Source organism: Temnothorax americanus, unplaced genomic scaffold, assembly GCF_048541705.1.
Source record: "Temnothorax americanus isolate GAGA-0224 unplaced genomic scaffold, ASM4854170v1 Scaffold63, whole genome shotgun sequence".
Lineage (NCBI taxonomy): Eukaryota > Metazoa > Arthropoda > Insecta > Hymenoptera > Formicidae > Temnothorax > Temnothorax americanus.
Genome location: NW_027509778.1, coordinates 631179 through 646923, shown reverse-complemented (window position 1 = coordinate 646923; position 15745 = coordinate 631179). Strand labels below are relative to the sequence as shown.

Here is a 15745-nt window from a genome sequence, read left to right as displayed (position 1 = left end):
ATATTAATTAGCATAGATTTGATAAATTTTACATTAAAATTAAAATTTTGTGTACATAGCGCGCTCGGAATTCTTCAAAGTCAATTTTCTCGAGTTTTTTTGAAAAGCGCGCCTTAATACTTTGGGAAATTGATGTCCGAGTGATGACCTTCAAGTACAGTAAGTACGAAAAAAAACAAAAATTTGTTAGCCTGAAGGTCCCCTTGTAAGTCCAAAAAGCATGTCTTACAATTAGATTTTGATGAGTATACAGTTTTTTACTTGAAAATATACATGATATTATATACTAACAATAAGAAACTTATTATACTATTTGAAAAGATAAAGACTTTTTAACCCTCCGTGTGGATACGTTTTTTTGGTATCTTCTCAGTCAGTCATGTTTAACGCTATTTTTCCCTACCTTAAAGTATTTAAAAAAATCTGAAAAAATTCACAAAACGTCTGTCTACATTGTAGTTGACGATTTTATAGTCATCTTGATAAATTTTATTTATTTATATAATATTTTCTGCCAGGCTTGTAAGTTTTACAATTACGAGCAGATATTATTTTGGCTCGGATCCATAGACCCACGTACGCACACGGAGGATTAATTTTGTAATACGTAAAACGATATTTCTCAAAAGGAAGTTTTTTATTTGGCTTTTCTGTTCTGGTTTCCGCTAAGATGTAATGTGTAAAGTTGACAGATTAGCGAAATAAAGTCGTCAAAAGGTATCGCGCGATTCTTGGTGTACATAAATAAATAACAAGCGGCTGTAACACGCGGCGATGTTAGTTAATAGTTATTTGTGTAACAAGTGTGGGAAGTTGAGAATTGGATTCTCAACCCGGTTACACATTCTATTTTATATTACAAAGTGCGTGGAAAGTGGCCTATTGCGCACACGGAATGGGCCACTTTCCACGCACGTGTGATATAAAAATAATTTAATTCCATCGCGAAACTGCCGACGGCTAAAGCCGAAAAAAGGAGAAACGAGAGATTGCAACCTCCACGTGTGTATTTTAGTAACGAAGCCGTCGTCCGTGGAATTTCCATCTTTTCTTTCTTGAAACGCGAACACGTTTAATTCTCTGGTAGTGCTTTTAAACGCCGCTTAAATCTTTAAAAGATTTTCTTTTTCAGCACGAGAATACGAGTTACATGAATAGATCTGCATTTATATTTAAATATATTTACGATATCGCGCACGTTTTATCATCCATATGAAATATTTCTATTGTCAAATTTGTGAATAAAAGAACAGAATTTATTATATGATTTTTTTGTGAATGTTTAGGCGAGTTAAAAGTATCGCATCCGTGGTTTTTATAGACACGATCCAGAAAAAGTAGCGAGAAGCAATTCTTTTGAAAATAATATATTTACAGAAGTTTAAGAAAGTGTACAAAAATATTTGTATTTTATATGTGCATAAAAAGTAAGTTTTTATAAAATAGCATGGTGTTTTTCTATAAAAATAATATTTGTTCTATAAAGTTATTTGTTTTTTTTTGTGTGTGCAATTAAATTTCATATTAATTAAATACGATCGGACTTAAATTACGCGGGATAAATCTCTGTCGTAATAACAGATCGCGTTAGCGAGCGTATCTTTTCGTATGGCGTTTATTAATTCTCCGTGTATAATGTTCATGACGTAACGTTTAAATACCGTTCTTTGTTAATCGGCTCTCGACGTCGTTCAGTACGTGAGACAGGTGCATTTTTTCCGCCTGGCGTAATCGCACGCTCGCACGTGTAAAGTTCGTTACGTGTCGCATGTGCTATTTATAAACTCGCGGATTAGTGACGTAAATTCGGAATGAAATAATTGCGCGTGTTCGCGCGCTCGCGTTTTTACATAATTAACCTTTACGGCATTATTTACTGTGCGCTTGTGCCGCGGTATATCGTATTCCCCCACATTTACGCGCGATAACCGGCTGCTCGCTCGGATAACGGGTCCTTACGCAGCAGCCGCTGTATTAATTCATCGTTCGGCTATGAATTGCCGGCCATATCCTGACAGTCGATTTCCTTCGCTCGAGCGTCGAAAGCTGTATTATCCTCTTCCGCAATAATCAGAATAATCAATTTCAATCAAAGGTTTTTCGTTGGCTTTTTTTTTACACATTTTACGCTATTACTTGTATTTAATTTTATCGCCATGATTCTTTACGCGAGCTTTGGTATGTGCGGATTTTATATCTCGCGTGTGACGCATGTATTTTGGGTAAAAAAATAAAGTTAACTGACCGTGTATAAATGAATAGGGGAGAAGCGAATACATTTGAATACTATATAAGGGCACATTTAAATAATTTAAATATCCTATATTGTAATAGAAAGTTTTCGGTTGTTTGTTGGTTTTTTTTTGCAGATGCATTAATGACACTTTTTATAAATGAACGATAGCTTTCTATCACGGTGCGAGATATGTTCATAAGTTGCTCAAATCTATAATAACTGTGATCAAAGGTTGAAGTAACTGGATATCAAGGATTTATATAAAAATATTGTATATATTTCTGAATTGATAGCGCGATCGAAGAAAGAATGATTTCTCGTAGGAAAATATATCGGAAATGCAGAATAAAATTTTTTATTCTACGTTGTTTATTTCTATTTTCATCGAGAAATCGTTTTCTTCTTAATTTGGCAATATCGTCGGAAGAAACTTTGAGAGTCACTGCTACCTGGCGAGTTTCTTCGACGCGCAACAAGAGAAACGAAACCGGAAACTACCGTCGTGTATATTTTGGTAACGAAGGTTCCGGTAACGGGAAGGACGGGAGGGAGTGCGGGGAAGGAGCCGACTCCTCGAGTCGCCGCAAAATTCCGGAGCCGACGGTTCCTATACCGGCCGCTGCAGGGATGGAATCCGATATATACGGTTGCGAGAGAGGCACAGACTGCCGTGTATGTGTCAGACGTATAATCAGACGATTACGCTCTCGTAATAATAGGTCTGAATTCCGAGTAAACCGATTCGCCGCCGATACCTTCTCCTACGTGTTCTATATGTACCTAGTCTATGAGAAATTTCAAACGCTCACAAAAAGAAGCGCTCGCACAATTTCGTCGACAGCTCCAATCGCAGCTCAGCAATCTCGTTTCTTCTTTTGCTTTTCCGAATCTTGACCGGGGCAGGTCGAATCAGCTTAACTTTGTTGGCTTTTATGTCAGACGAGAACCAAACATTTTAGAAGCGTAGAATATTTATACGTAGAATATTTTTAACTATGATAATTTAGAACCGCCATGTTTGATTATTATTGATTTGAACTGTCCAACTGAATATTGTGATGGGTACTATAATATTGTGATATATATGTCTCTCATGTGGTATGCATATTCAATGACTATCAAAGCATGATTAAAAGAATATAGAATATACCTTATACTAAAAGACATAAAAATATAATTCTAATATAATATTAATTATCCCAAGTTAAGTATATAAAAGTTTAACTGCACATTCGCAGCCGTTAATGTAATTTTACGTTATTTTATATAGATATGATTTATATGTATGATTACTGCTGCTATCTAACAATAAATTGATTTCAAGCTCATCAATGAGCATTTAAACAGAGTTAAAAATAGTTTTGATCCGAAAATGAAACAAAGAACTTTCATTATTTTATTATGGCTTTTAGATCATGTACACACTGGACTTCTATGCATTTGTAGAGGAGGTTAGTAGAAATAACAATAACATAGTCTTAAGTCTCAAAAACGTGGGGAAAGATACTTCGTGAGGAGTCATTTTCGCATATTACCCATATGTAATATATTAACTAATTGGTACTAAAAAGGGATAAAGTTCCGAAAACGGTCTACCTTTGATTTCGATGAAACTTTGTAAAAAAGCTTCATTTTGGGTTAAAATAAAAGCCCTTAAAGCGAATTTTGGCTACTCCTACGAGAAAGCCATTTTTTTTAAATAAAATAGTAAAAAGAATGGTAAGTTTAGTAATTATTTAGTTTAGGCGAGCAACCTCCTGTGACCTTGACATATATTAATAAAGAGCACTCTCCTGAGTAACCTTCTAAAGGTTTTAGCCGTCGTTCGTTGTTTATTAAAGAGTTATTAACAATAAAGTTTAAGAAATACAACAGTTTGTGTCAGTTCTAAGGGAAGTAATTTGCTGATATGTGTGTATAGACAGTACACATGTAAGCGGTGGGTGGGAGTGAGCCTCGATTCTCGTGGAAAGTTGAAAGTCCGAACCGTACAATGACAGATCTTGGTTCGCTCTTCAAACAGAGGTGGAATGGAATGGGATGGGGTGGGATGAAGTAGGGTAGGGTGGGGTGGAGTGGATCTCTCTTCGCGGAAAGTTAAAAACTCGAAGTGTACAATGATAGACCTCGTTTTGTCCTGTAAGCAGAGGGTGCGGTGGGGTGGACCTTCAACTCGCTTCACGTGAAAAGTTGAAAACCCATGTGGAACATGTTTTTAATTAACCCTTTCGGGGTTGATTTAAATAGCCTTTTGAACACAAAAATCACGTATTCTTGTCTAGAATGCTATTTTTGGAGGTGATTTTTAGAATAGAATAAATTTAAACCTATTGGAGTTTTCTTTCTGAAATTTTTTACATATTTATTGTTGCTTTAAAAGCATGTATAAATTTTGTTGGAAAAAAAAAGATAAAGTTCCGAAAACGGCGCACTTCGATGAAACTTTGTGAAAAGCTTCGTTTTGGGTTAAAATGAAAGCCCTTAAAAGGAATTTTGGCGATTATCTCCTATGATAAAGCCATTTTTTAAGATAAAATGATAACAAATATAGCAAGACTTTCATAATTCTCTACGGGATGTTATAAATTGAATATATACTGTTTTTATTGAATAATTTTATGTTTTTATCCTTCCCCGCAGGCAGGAGTGGGTGGGGGTGGACCTTGGTTTGCGTGGAAAGTGTATGCGTGCTGGAGACAGTAGGTTCCGCCCCCCTGCGGGGGGCTCCACATCTTTTAAACTAGACACATAGTGTGCCTTAGTACATTATGCAGTGCCTTAGTACATGCGTGAACTTTTCACGCGTGGAAAGTTAATATAAATTTTTAAATAATACTTCAATTGTGTGTGTATAAACAGTACACACGTAAGCGAGGGAGGGGCTACCGCCCCTCCTCCGTAAGCAGGGGGAATGGGGGTAAACCTCGGTTCGCGTGAAAAGTTAAAAACCCGTTTTTTCTTCTTTTGTCGCTTCGTATGAAAAGTTGCATTGTGTAAAAATATTTAATATCTGTAACAGAAATAATTTGTTGTAGCAGATAATAGTTAGGATATTGAAAAGGGCCTTTTGAATCTACATGAAAACATATTGATTTGTACAGAAAGGTCACGTGTTGAAAGTAAAGTGGGGAGAAGTGTTTATACACACCCGTTCGACTAACTATTAAAGGATATTAAAACAATTTATCCAGGAATAACCAAGTAAAATATATTACAAAACATATTATTTATGTGTTTTACTGTAAGTATATAATAAAAACATAAAATTATTCAATAAAAAAACAGTAGGTATATATTTAATTTATAACATTCTGTAGAATTATGAAGGTCTTTCTACACTTTTTATTATTTTATCTTAAACGATGGCTTTGTCATGGGAGTCGCTAATTCTCTTTAAAGGCTTTCATCTTAGCCCGAAATAAAACATTTTACAAAGTTTTGAAATCGGAAGTAGACCGTTTTCGGAATTGCACCCAATTTCTTTAAATTAAATTATTCCTGTAAAATGAATGTTTTCTTATTACACCCGGTATAAGCGAGCACATGTAATTTTTTTTAAATTGAAAGAATGCGAATCTAGAATGTTACGAATTGGTATGTAAGCCGTCTTCGCTAAACTTTATCTCAACGCGTTGCATCGCATCACATCACATCGCATCGTATTACATCGCAAAGAGGGTGAACGCGCATCGGGCGGTGGCTCGGCAACGAGTGTCGCGACGCACTGCTCTAAAACAGGGCCGCTACGCATGCGCGCTTCCTCCTCGCTCTACCACGCGAGGCGCGCGACGGAGGGAAGAGGGAGGTGCCGCCTCCTAATCCCAACTTGCCCTACGTGCCAGCCAGGCGGCAGGCGCGTCAGTCGCGCGAGAGCCTTCGACGTGTGGAGGTGTCTCACCGCGCTCCGCGTGCGTTACCGCCGCTCTCTTTTTCTCTTTCTCTCACACACACACATACACACACACGCTCTGCCCCGTCTCTCTCCCCCCGAACCCGCGCGACGACGCATCACTGCCACTAGGATAATAATTGCACGATTACTGCCGGAGTTCCTGGGTGTCAAGGTGCGCGCGTAAATCGCGATCGCATGATAAATCGCGAAGAGGTTGGTTGTATCGGAGTGCATTTCACGCCGCGACGCGGCGAGGTGAACGTTCCGCGAGTGCGCCCGTTCCGAGTACTCGGTCGCGCGTGCTCGTGGTGCTTCGCGGTATCTCTGTTCGTGTTCTTTTCTGTGTTCAAACGCTATTGTATGATATATACTACAATACATCCTGCCGGAAGCGCGCGCTCAACAACCCGCGCAAGTAATGTAATCTCGATGAGTGTCGTCGGAGCCATGAGGTGTTGCTGAACGTCTCTCATTGTTGCGTCGGGGGAGGAAGGAAGAAGACTACAAGCAGCAGCAGCAGCAGCAGCAGCAGCAGCAGCATTAACAATAATAATAAGGACGAGAACGAGAGAAGAACGCAGAAGCGGGAGGAGGCGTGTGTGGATATATTATCGCATCAGAGCGTATATCGGAAACAGGCGACCGATATTCGACGACGGCGCGTCGTGATTTAAATCGTCGCCGCCGCCGCCACCGCCGCCGCTGCCGCTGGGAGATTTAAATGGTGAGTGTTGCGTGAAGTCAGCGGCGCGTCGCGTCGCGTCGATCGCGAGTTCACGCTGGCTGGCTGACTGGCTGGCTGGCTGGTCGATTGGCCGGCTGTGCAATCGTCACTCTTTCATGACATATTCTTCATATACCCGTCGCTGTACCCTTTAACCCTGCGCTTTTTGTGGCCTTTGCCACCTACCCTCTTCCCTCTTCCTCCTTCTCGCTCCTTTTTTTCGAATAAGAGCGGAGCCGCGCGCGCGAATTTTTGGCGAGTGCTCCGATCGATGCCTCAGGGAACGACGCTTTCGTGTACCGCCCTCGGCTCGCCGCTCGTCCTTTGACCCTTTTACCGTGCAAGCGGCATGTGCGCAGGGCACAACTCTACGCAGGGCTCGCTCGCTCGTCTGTTTGTTCACCGTCACCGGAGGGCCCCGAAATATTCTCTCCTTGCAATTTTCCTTTTTTGTCTGTTTCATTTTTGAGGAGCGCAAATGATAGAGCTATACATCACGTCGGATGCTATATGTCGCGCTTGCTCGAAAACGAAAGTGACACTCTTTTGTGCGACGCGATGAGAGATCTAATAACCGCGAGTTATAAATATTTTTTTCGATACATTTCACACGAGTGTTACCCATGCGGATTCGCGTATGAGCGCACTTGTGCCTCGGCTAGCAAATATATTACAATGTGCTTTAACTAAATCCCAAAATTCAAGAGTTTAATTGTATGTTACTCATTATCATTATTATTTTATTTACCGAATCTACAGTTGAAAGCTGAATACTCGAAATTTAGCGTTTTGTTACTATGAAATTTTGAAATTCAACTGAAACTTTTGAATCTCAAAATAGATTTTGATGTTTTAACATTAAATGTTAATATACATATTGTTTAATGATGGGTTTTAAATATTTTAAAGACGTTAAAAATTAACTTAGTTTTTTGACAATACTTTTATATTATGTAGAAAATGGTTTTTCTTTAATAATAGGAGTGTCCTCGGATCATGAAAACTCGTAATCGCAATTGTAGTAAGGAGGAGGCGAGTGCAATGCACATGACGTTTTCGCGTGGAAGCCGCACTTCCGGCCATTATACTCTCTCATGGCCTTGATGAGGCCTTGCTCTAAATAAAAGCCGAAGCGCCGAAGTTGTGGATCGAAATGCGACTCTAAACCTTGGCACATTTGTGTGTTAGACTGTTAAATTCTTTACACCTTTTGCACCTATGCACCGTTATCGTATCGTGGTAATTCGAGTATATAGAAAGTAATTTTCACGCGAGTCGCGAATGCAGTATGCCTTTAAAAATTTCAATTTTTTTAAATTGTAAGTGAGCAATCTATGTTATAATAAATAACTAAAGTTTAACAAATGAATTAAAAGGTGCGTAAGTTAGTTAATATAAAAAGGGACGTTTCAAAATGTTTTGATAATAAAAGCGTACGTCAGTATCACTGACCTTTCTACCGGAAGGGCCAAAGGCGGCGGAAATCGGAGGTAGCGAAGTGATATTTAACGATGCCGTTAATTATCGTGACTTGCATTGGAATAAATGCAACAAGTCGTGCAAGTGTCACGGGTTCTCGATGATAATACGAAAAGGTCGAAGACTGTCGATGCGTCACAATCGTCAGATGGTTGGCGCATTTTAAAAAAGTGGGTCACGTTTCTTTCGCGACCGACTTTTTGTTACGTTTCCCGATTTTTTACGTAACATAATTTAGAAGCAGACAGCTAATAATTTATGATAGTGAAATTAATTATAAATAATGTTGGCGTATGTTTTGACTGACATCTTTGACATGTTTCTTTCAGTCTAAGATATATTTTCATTGTTTAATTACCTCGTTAAGTTTAATTATACAATTCAATGCACAAGTGAGTTACTAAAAAATATTAACATCGAATATACTTCCGAATGACCTCTGCTCCCAATTGACCTAAAGTTTTACACATAAGTTGTTTTTGATGTAAGGAATAAAGTACGCGTCCCAACTTCGAGAAATTAAAAAACATTTTATGACAGCACATATCGACTAAAATCGATTTTATATATATGATATATACAACATATATAAAATATAATATATATAGTAAATATCTACTCTACTGGAGATTGTATTCCGCCCCTACGGGGGCTCTACTCAAAGAAAAAAAAAACTAACTCAATTGTGTGGGTGAAAAAATGTATGCGTGAATACAGTGAGTTCAAACTTTCCCACCCATAACAAAATTAATGAAAGATTTATTACTTTTATTAAAAAGTTTTGGTTATAATATTATTGGTAAAATTGATAAATTTGTTACAATTTATTACATTTACCACTGTACGTTGAAAATTATGCATGATAACCGGTAATTCTACATAATTACCGAATTTATCACTTTTACGGTAACATATATCGTATAGAATCGATTTTAGCCGATAAATGTTGTCATAAAAAAAATTATTTCTCGAAATCGGGACACGCGCACTTTATTTCTTACAACTAAAACAACTTATGTGTAAAACTTTAAGTCGATCGCGAACAGGGGTCATTCGGAAGTACATTTTTAACATCAATCAAAAAGAATAAACCTTTATATAACTGCACACACTCATACGCACATAAAACTACAATGTCTCGATAAAAATTTATCTCGATGTGGTTTTTGATCTCGCCGGTTCGGTTTCTGGTTTTTCTCTTTTTGTTTGCACACTAGCAAGATTACGCTGCAGGAGATTATAGGAAGACGGTGGGCCGATGGGAGTCGGCGTAGAATTTAAATTCTCGATCTCGCACAGTCGCTGACCATGGCATTCAGGCAATGCCACCTCACCAGAGTGTTGTTGAACGAGTTGAAGATCACTGGCCCCCGGCTGTTTTCTCGGTCAAAGCTCGGCACGCCGAGCCGATGTGCCCCCGAGATCGATGAATCTTTCACGTACGTAGGCGCGTGCAGCGGAATTGAAGAGAGAAAGATAGAGAAGAACAAAATTAAAATTATTAATAGACAGATTCCGAATTTTGAGAAAGGGTAAATCACATGGATTTCTGAGACACATTGCGTTACAAAATAAAATCTCAAATATTGATCGTCTATGTGTCTGTTTATTAGGATTTATTAAAATTTCATATAAAAACTATTTGTGGATATTTTGATCTTATATTATTAATAAAATAATTATATAAAGAATTATATAAAGAATTATATATAAGAATTATATAAAATTATGGTGAAAAATTATAGATAACAGCTTTTTCAAATATAAGAACTTATAAAACTGTATAATATAATTTAAATTTTATGTGAAAAACACATATGTTGCATCGCGTTGTAATATATGTATAAATACAATATTAAATATATAGTTAGACTCGATTGATGAAAATTATAAGAAAAAGCGAATTACCACTTGTATTACCACTTGCATTACCACTTTATTATGCGATTTTTTGATCTACGAGCAATTACTCTTTAATTATATTAATTTTCGATATTGTTGATTGCGTTAACCATCATATAATTGATTTATTACGTTTTTATTACGTATATTTGTATCTCGTTTAATTGGATGAACATTTAACGTTTAAATATTTGGAAAAAAGAGAAGATTGGAATTGAATCAGCGTTCTTTAAAAGGAGACTCGTTAATCGGTTACACATCGAATTTTAAGCTGATTTTACATTTAACCCCTTGACTGTCAATGACGGAAATATCTGCAAAAAAACCGAAAAAAAAAAACTGACCAGGACTGTTCATGACATGACGGAAAAATCCGCACATTCAAGAAAAGATGCTTTTAACGGAACAATTAGAACCTTTATCTTTATGTTTTTGGGGTCGTTGAATTTAAATCTAAAATTAAAATTACGAAATTCAAAATGACGGATCTAATATGGCGGCCCAAAAATGCAAAAAATTGTTTGATTTGCAAAAAAATTTATATTTAAAAGTTTTTTAAAAATCCCTGATTTTAAATTTAAAATAAAAATTCTAGAATTTGAAATGGCAAATTCAATATGATGAGCAAAAAATTCATTTAATTGCATGCATAACAATTTTTAGGGGTTTTTTGAGCCGCTGATTCTATTTTAAAATTGAAATTTGTTAATTAATGACGGATTTAATATGGTCAAAAAATTTAAAATATCTTTAGGTTTGCAGAAAAATTAATTTATAAGAGCTTTTATAAATTTTTCCGCCATTTTAAATTTTGAAATTTTAATTTTAATTTTAGATACAGCGACTCAAAAAACTCCCAGAAAACATCTTTTTTATAATTTTATTAACTTTTTTGTCAAAAGCATTTTTGGCCTACAAGCATTTTTTTCATCTAACAGTCAACGGGTTTATCATGAAATGAAAAAGTAAATGAATTACTATATAACAAAAAAGATTATCTTCTAAAATTCACAAAAATTAGGACGTTGAACGATTCATTAATTTCTTGAACAATTAGAACTCCGATTCTGTTTTTTTTCCAGATCATGATTCGATATATAAGTATCGCGTCGATCGCTCATCAGCATTCACGTTGAAAAACGCGCAGGAAAAAATGTACGACGGCTCGCTCGCTCGCTCGTTTATTCGTTTCGTATTTGCATTTCTCGCTGGCCGTAATGACAGTTATTAATCGCGATTATGCACGATTGCGTTATGACGCAATCGCAATCGGCAATTGGCGATCAGCCGACCGACCGACCGGCCGGCTTGCGCACGCGAAAGCCGATCAGCTGACACGCGTGGTACACGCGTGAATTAATATCTCTAGTGGGTTAGCGCGCGAGCTGTTACCGCATTAGAGCGAGTAACGTTATAACGCGCACGTTAACCGCGGGAAACGACGGGCCACTTAACCCCGACGACTCTCGAAGCGTGTAAACCCCATCGGCTGGCATTTATATCGATTTTCTCGTCTCCTATTGCCACTCTTTCGAGTTGCGTTTGTAACTTTACTGCAAAAATACGAAATTACACCATATAGCATTCTCACTCTCCCTTTCTCGTGTGCGAAAAGCGGCTCCTAAGGGAGAAATACGAGGATTTATTGGATTACATATAATAACTTATAATGGGTAAAGATGTTAACTTTTAAATGTGCAATTTTTTGTAGCATTCTGAATTTTTTTTTTGAAATAAATAATGATCTGGATTTTCCCATCCAGAATGAAAAAAAGGACCAGAAAAGGCCCTTTAGATGTGCAAAGCTGTGCACTTTAAGGGTTAAATAGTAATGAAATTTTATAATGAGATATTAATACACACATCATTTGAAAGAGAGTTTGCTAGTTTTTTCTCGACGATTGCGTGGTCTTAGTCTCTATTTAAAATTTTTGCTTAACAATTATTCACATTGAATAAAAAATTGTAATTAATGTAATAAGTTATCATGTTATAAAATTAATTTATGTTGAAAGCCGATCTTTCTTTGAGGAAAATTCTACGCCGATTTTTTCCCCGGAAACTTCTGTTTTGAGTAGAGTTGGAATCTAAATGGCTTCGTAGGTTCGACCGCGAGTACTCGAGCGGAATCCCGCGGGAGTAATTTGCGCGTAAGACTAGTTTCGCGGGAAGAGGAAAGGAGAAAGAGGACGAGAATGCGTTCGCACTCGTTCGCTAGAGGTTAGGTTCGCGCGCGTTCCGCCTGAGGAGGAGAAATGAGGATGATACAGGTACTAGAGAGGAGAGCGAGAGCCGGTCGTTGACCTTCTACCAGCGGACGGTCCTTCTCTTGTGTGTACGTACGCGGCTCGCACGTTCTTTCCGACCGAGGTTTCGTTCGAGTTTCTTATCGCTCGATGACACCGCCCCTTTCGAGATAAAGATTCCCTCTCGTCTCATCGCGCCCGAAATTGTGTAAATTCTAGAAAAGTTTTTATACATATTTGGGTGATAACGGATCTTTTATGTGGTAACAATTGTATATAGGGGTAACAGTGATTGTTGCTAGAGAATAATAATAGAATTGCAATAACGCTGCAGTAAAATAATGATAATAGTAATTACTGCAGCGAGAAACATGATTGTCATAAGACAAAGACTAAAGCAGACAGATTACCTATAGAGAGTTTAGATTTATATTCGGAAACAGAGATATCAATATCATTGTATCACGACTTAAAAATCAGTTAAAATTAAAATATTAAAATATGTGACACGTTTTTGACGTTTTATGTAAAGCAATATGAGAGAATAATGGGCCAACGATACGAACTAAATACAAAATATTATGTTAACACAAAGTTTGATTTATAAATAGAATATATCTATTCTAATTATGAATAAAACTTTGTATTAATATAATAACTTGATGTATTTAGCTCGTATCGTTGGCCCATTATCCTCTCATTCAACCGAAATGATATATTTCTTAATTTAGCTGAAAAATATTTATTGAGAAGGGAAGATACTAATAATCGAATTACATGATATATGGAGAGGTAAAACATTTCATATTGATAATTTACAAAAAATATGCTGTGACCCATTGATTATATGTATATTTATTATCTACTAATATTTTTCGCTACAAATAAAAATTATTCATAATTTACTTAATTTTCACATGTAGCCTTACTCTTATTTATCTTTTTAGAGTAGGGTAGAGCGGGGTCAAAAGTAACGCGGGGCGAAAGTAACAACTCAAATATCTATATAGTTAATACTATAGTTAATATCTATAGTTTATACTCAATACCCAGACCGAGGCGTTCTGAGACACGTTATAGCTGGTTCAGCTCCATCCGTTAACCAACAGACGCATGCGCATCCATGCTTATAACTATATATATTTGAGTTGTTACTTTCGCCCCGCATTACTTTTGACCCCGCTCTACCCTACACCAGTTTAGAGCTATTATGCCGCCAAATATCGTGATAAATGCCTTCTCTACCAAGAAAAAATATAATCTTAGAAACGAGGACGCTTCGAGAGAAAAAATATTCGAGGATTCTGAGACCCCTGTATTTAGCGTGAACTTAGAGAAGGCCGCGTTTACCGCTAAGCGGTGTAATCTTCCGAGAGCTCTCACGAATTGAAACGGAGCTCTTCGGTGTATAACCGTGAGACCACATGGCTCCGAATAGTCCGAACACGCGAGACTGTAGCCGATCTTATCTCGATCTCTCTTATCAATTTTTCCCCTGCTCACGTAGACGCACTTTCGCGCAGACGACCGGCGGTTTCCGCCACGTACGTGCGGAATCCTGTTCGCACTTAGTCACCGACTACAGTTAACTTCCTGCCATTTTGTCTGATCGCGCGAGGCCGAGCGCCTCGGCTCACCGTTGTCGAAACGTGCTCGTCTTTTTCGAAACTCGCAAGAACTCGAGTAAAACTTCGGACTCGTAATACCCGGCGGAGAAGATTAAAAAGAAAGTAAACGATAAAAATAGCGGCGGCGCGACTCGGTGAGTCATTACACGGGTCAACGTTCTCCCGTATAATTTATTCCGCGTAGCTTTTTAGTTTTCGAGCTTTTCTCGTTCAAGCGCCATTTCTTTTATGCTCGCATTAAACGAGCGCGGCTTTCCGTCGTGGCGGATCTAGAAGTAGGACGGCCGAAAGTGAATCTCTTCGGCGCTTTCACGCGACCCTGACTATTTCACTGTTAGCTCATCGCGCTCGTGCTCGCATTCGCGGTCCCTGTGGTTGTCTCGGGAAGCCTCGGCGAAGAGAATCGGAGCCCTTGCCGGGGCCCCGAAAACTGGTTTCGTGCCGAATGTTCGCGTCGGGCTTTCGTGAGCAACGCGCATTTGGGAAGGACGACGCGCGGCGACGGCGACGCGACGCTACCCGTCTATCGCGCGCGCCTAGGGGCCTCGAAGAGACGACGTGGTCGATCGGTCGGTCGGTCGGTCGGTCCGTTGCTCGGTCCCCGAATCGCGCGCGTTCTTAGACAGTTTAGGAGTGAGTTTTCGTGTCGGGCCTCAACCTGCTTGTTCCCCTCTCCGATCGCTCTTTCTCTCTCCCTCCCCCTCTCGACCCCTTACACTTCTTTCGTTTTCCTCTCGCTTTCTCTCTTCCGCGCGCGAGAAGCCCATGGGAGTGACCCTGAAAGTTCAACAGCCCTCCCTCGAATGGCGCTCTCCCCCGGCCGCGCTGCACTCTCTCGGGTTCTCCTTCTGTTCCCCGTTACCTCCCTCTCCCTTGTGTCCCTTCTTCCCTTTGTGTTGTGCGCTGAAACCTAACTTAGCTTAGGTCGACTGTCGCGTCGACCTGCACCGCGTTGCGGCTCTCTTTCGCTACGTTTAGCTACACTAGAAAAACAATTTGTTAATTCGAAAAAATATTTAGTCCGATACGTTCAACTAAACATTTTAGTTAGTTTAACTAAGTTGAATTAATTCTTGATTAAAAAATTGTTGAAACAACTAATGTTTAATTAACTAACGTGTTTAGTTGAACGTATCGGACTAAATATTTTTTTTCGGATTAACAAATTTTTGTTTCAGTGCACGATTAGACTGAGATTTTTGGAATAAAAGAGAAACGTGTGTTGCTCATTAGAATTAAAACATTGCAGATTTTGTTAAAGCGATATCGACGTGGATTTGACGTTTTATTTTAATTTCAGATTTAAAAAAGCTGAATCTAATCAATCAAATCTTAAAGTATTATATATGAAATAGGGGTAGAAAAGATTGAAGAATATAATGGAATTAGAAAAGTTGCCGATAATTAATAATAAATTGTCAAAAAAGAAGAATTATTGAAAGTGGTTGAGACTTGAGCATAATTATTTGCTTATAATTGTTTGGCTTCCTCATTGAGGAAGCTTTTTGAAACTTTCGAGACTTTTGAGAGGAAATGGGACTATATAAGCTATCTAATGACGTATTAATCATTACTCTACGATTATTAGTTTTAAAGATATAAACGTTTAAAGTGTGATAGGCGATAGGCCAGTCAAAT

General features: G+C 38.1%; 1 protein-coding gene across 3 annotated transcripts in view; it reads left to right on the top strand.

The window, feature by feature from the left end:
- LOC143905543 (histone demethylase UTY-like) overlaps positions 1-15745 on the top strand; it is a 143553-nt gene that overhangs the window by 62321 nt on the left and 65487 nt on the right. The window contains exon 1 of one of the 3 annotated variants that reach the window (XM_077421016.1): positions 6090-6852. The exons of the other annotated variants lie outside the window; for them this stretch is intronic. The gene's annotated coding sequence lies outside the window, so the exon portion shown is untranslated. Of the gene's footprint in view, positions 1-6089; positions 6853-15745 lie in introns of those variants that run through there. 3 annotated transcript variants of the gene reach the window in all.